Source organism: Hyaena hyaena, unplaced genomic scaffold (genome assembly GCF_003009895.1).
Source record: "Hyaena hyaena isolate Hyena2069 unplaced genomic scaffold, ASM300989v1 scaffold_235, whole genome shotgun sequence".
NCBI lineage: Eukaryota > Metazoa > Chordata > Mammalia > Carnivora > Hyaenidae > Hyaena > Hyaena hyaena.
In genome coordinates, this window is record NW_024080867.1 from 2349914 (window position 1) to 2354521 (window position 4608).

Here is a 4608-nt window from a genome sequence, read left to right on the forward strand (position 1 = left end):
ATATGGGCCAGAACAGGACAGGCCACACAAGCCGACCAGACCCCTGACCTGTGGCCTGTGTGGTGTCACAGAGTGATCGAGTCGGGGTCAGCAGATCCTGGGTTGTTTGCTGGTCCTGACACTTCCTGGGTAGTAATCACTGAGCTTCCTTGGGCCTCTTTGTCCGTTAAACGGGAATGGTGCCTGACCACCCACAGAGGATGGAGGCGATGGGTGAGGTCACAGACCTGGGCCAGCGTGGACTAAATGCAGCGAGAAGCCCCAAAGGCCTGGGACATTATTCCTCACAGCCAACTAGGAAGAGGCTGTGCTTCCTGGCAGCTTCCTCCGCCATCTTGCACCGCCACCTGGAGACGCCTGGGAGTCAGTGTCCAGGGACCGATCGGGGAAGGGCAAGTAGCAGTCTGAGTACATCCCTCTCCTCGCTGCCCACAGGTGAGGGGTGGTCCCTGTCCCCTCCTGGATGCAGGTGGGGGAGGTGGCCTCCGACAGCACTGCTGTGTCCCGGAACCAACTGCACACCTGATGGAAAGAAGGAGAGTGACACAAGGTGGGTGCCCAGCTTGCCAGTAGCATGTCGACATCAGCTACAGTTATCACAGGTCAAATTCCTAGCCCTTTGGGGAAGTCACAGATAATGTACCTCCCGAAGTTCTATGTTGAAATATTAATGCCCAGTAACTTCAAACTTTTTTAATGTTTTATTTATTTCTGAGAAAGAGACAGTGTGAGCAGCAAAGGGTCAGAGAGGGAGACACAGAATCTGAAACAGGCTCCAGGCTCTGAGCTAGCTGTCAGCACAGAGCCCGACGCGGGGCTCAAACCCACCAACCATGAGATCATGACCTGAGCCGAAGTACGATGCTTATCCAACTGAGCCACCCAGGCGCCCCAATGCCCAGTATCTTCAAAATGTGACTATTTGGAGATAGGGCCTTAGCGGGATCATGATCCTAATCCAATGGCTGGTGTCCTTATAAGGAGACAGAGGCACCAGGGGCTCACACAGGCACAGCGGGATAACGTGAAGGAGCAGCGAGGAGGGGCTGCCGTCTGCAAGCCAAGAGGAGGAGCCTCAGGAGGAACCAACCCTGCGGACACCTGGATCTCGGACTTCCAGCTTTTGGAACGGTGGGAAAATAGATTTCCGTCGTTTAAGCCCCACTGGCCTGTGACGCTTTGCTATGGCAGCTAGAGTAAACTAGTACAGTGAACAGAGGGAGCGACATAAAGCTCCCATTGAGCAAACCTTCCTTGCACAAGAGTCCCCAGATCCTGCTGCAAACAAGCAAACACTGAACAGAGAATCATGTTCATTCCTTCTGGAAGTGCCAGGTACACAGACAGCTGGTGGGATTCAGCACCAAGGACAGTAGCCGGTCCAGCCCACAGTAAGACCTAGCGCTGAAAGAATGGAGCCATCCCTGCTTAGAATCCCTCCACCTGATGCGGAGGAGCCCACCAGAGAGGGTCACCAAAGACCATGAGACCAAGCAGAGACCTTGGCACAGCGTGGTGAAAAACAGTCTGGAATTCCCACAGATTACTGTTGGTTGATGGCCAAGTGTTAGCAAACTTCCTGCGAAGGCTCAGACGGTTAAATATTAAAAAAAAAAAAACAACATTAAAAAAATGTTTATTGTTGAGAGAGAGAGACAGAGAGAGAGATCAGGGAGGGGCAGAGAGAGAGACAGACAGAATCTGAAGCAGGCTCTAGGCTCTGAGCTGTCAGCACAGAGCCCAACATGGGACTTGAACCCATGAACCATGAGATCATGACCTGAGCCGAAGTCAGATGCTTAACTGACTAAGCCACCCAGGCACCCCAGCTTCCCTTCCTTTATGTTCATCTATTTTGTATCTTAAAGTAAGACCTCTGTGCTGACCCAGACCTTGTTCACAGCCTTCCTTTGACAGACGTCACCCTGGGCTGGTGAACTGTGAGTCCACAGGAACCTGAAACCCGGGTTCAAGCCCCAGCTCTGCCATTTACCTGCTATGTATATTTGGGGAAGTGACTTAACCTCCACGTGCCTCAGTTTCCTCACCTGGAAAATGAGGATAAGGTACCCATCACACAGGGCCATTGCGAGATTTCAACAAGTGAGTAAATCCCTTTAAAAAGTGTGTGCCATATTGTAAGAATATGGAAATATTAAAGAAAAAAAATTTAAGTAAGCTCCATGAGCAACGTGGTCTTGAACTCACCACCGTGAGATCAAGAGTCATATGCTCTGACTGAGCCAGCCAGGTGCCCTGTTTTAATTTTATTTTATTAGTACCATCTGTATCTATAACACCCCCTCTCCCCACTAAACTGGGATTCCTTTTATTAGCCTTTATCCCAGGACTCTGCATAGGATTTCATCTACAACAAGCCTTCCCCCTGGTTGATTATGGTCAAATACACATAACATAAACTTTACCATTTTAACTGGTCTTCCTTCCCACCAAACACCCTGCACACATACTCTAAATACCATATTGCCCTGTGTATATGAGACATAATTACACTAAATATCATATATATACATATGTATACATATACATTCATATACATATATATATGAATGAATTTACATGACGTGTGTATAAGATTTATACACACTAAATATCATATATATGTTATATGTGGTCCAGCCATACACTAAGCACCACATATACCTATATCACCACATATATGATAAATGATACCTCTATCTGCGTGCTCTGGCACCAGCTACGGCATGTACTCTGTAGACGGCATGTCAGCATGCACACTAAATACTGTGTATGCATGTGTGTAAGATATATGTAAACCGATTATACACATATCAGTTACACATGGCCGTGTAAAGCTGTTTTCTCATCTGTAAGGCGAGGGACCTAGAACCCCCACCTTAGAGGGTGGATGTGAAGTGGTTACCAGACAAAGGGCTTCCTAAGTGTCGCTATTAAATTGCACTAATTCTTTCACCACTGGAGAAGGGCGCTTTTCATTTTTGGGTCTCAGTTTCCACATCTCCAAATGGGGGGAAGTCCTAGTGCGGAGGGCCCCTGTGGGGTTTAAGGAGAGAGCAGGAGGTCCCTCGGTTTCCGCCGGCGTGCGGGGCAGCATCGCCCGGGAGGCCGCCGGGCCCGCCCCCCGCGAATCCGGTCCGGTCCGGGGGTCCGCACCTCGGGGGAGCTCGGGCCGGCGCCGGCACTGCGGGTGGGGGGCTCGGTGGGGTGCTGACCAAGGGCCGGAGCTCCAAGCCCGGCACGCAGCAAGTGCACGCTCCGAAACTGCTGGCGGCGGCGCTGCAGTTACTATTACCTAAACAACAGCGACAACCGGAGCAGCTCGGACGGACCGAGCCGCGCGCACCACTCCCCTGCATAGGTGCTGTCCTCGGACCCAAAGTCTGGGCCGGGAAACTGAGGCAGGGAGGGGCGAGGAATTCCCAGACCCTTCCGGGTCCCTCCCGCGATCCCGGGTGCGTGATCCTCCCCACGACGAAAACCCGGCGGAGTCACCGGCGGCCACGTGACGGCAGCTGGGGACCCGCCGCAGTCGGCTCCGGGGAGAGCACGGTCTGCGCCGGAGCGCCTCGCCGCCCCCGCCCGGGCCCGCGGGACCACGCCCCTCCGCTCCTCCCGAGGGATTCCGGGCGGGTGGGGTGGCGGGGAGGAGGGCGTGGAGGGGAGGCAGGGCGAGGCTCGGAGGAGGAGGGAGGAGGGGGAGGGCGCGTGGAGGGAGGAGGACGTAGGTAAGGGGAGGGGCTTGGAGCGGGACGAGGGGAGGGAGGGGCTTGGAGGGAGAAGAGGAGGGAGGGGCCTGGAGGGAGGAGTAAGGGGAGGGGCTTGGAGCTGGACGAGGGGAGGGAGGGGCTTGGAGGGAGAAGAGGAGGGAGGGGCTTGGAGGGAGGGGTAAGGGGAGGGGCTTGGAGCTGGAAGAGGGGAGGGAGGGGCTTGGAGGGAGAAGAGGAGGGCGGGGCCTGGAGGGAGGGGTAAGGGGAGGGGCTTGGAGCTGGAAGAAGGGAGGGAGGGGCTTGGAGGGAGAAGAGGAGGGCGGGGCCTGGAGGGCGGGGTAAGGGGTGGGAAGGGGAGGAGGGAGCGGAGAGGGAAGGGAGGTGGAGGGGCTGGCAGGGAGGAGTGGGGAGGAGGGCGGAGGGCGGTGCGGAGAAAGGAGTGAGGCGACAGGGAGGAGGATGGAGGAGGAGCGGCTGGAAAGGACCCGACGGCAGCGCAGCCGCAGTAGGAAAGAAGAGGAGGGGACGTAGAGTCAGGGGCGGAGGGGCGAGGGGAGGGGCGCTGAGGAGGAAGGTGGAGGGCTGGAGGCCGGAGTCGGGGGGAGGGGGTGAAGGAAGGGGAGCTGGAAAGGAGGTTGGGGAGGGCGGAGGCCAGGTGAACGGTGAAGCGGAGGAGGAAGGGGGGGAAAAACGGTCCGGAGGCGCCAGGTTGGAAACGGGTGGGAGCGGGGTGACTGGCATCACCAGGTCCGCCTGGGCTCGATCCCAGCTGCGCGTCCTTGGACCAGTGTTGTCATTTTCTGAGCCTGGGTCTTCTCCCCTGAGGGGAGGCTGCGTGTAAGGGAACCGCCGTGGAGGGCTGCTCCGTGGGCCGCAGGGCCAGTCCACGCAGCCTCCG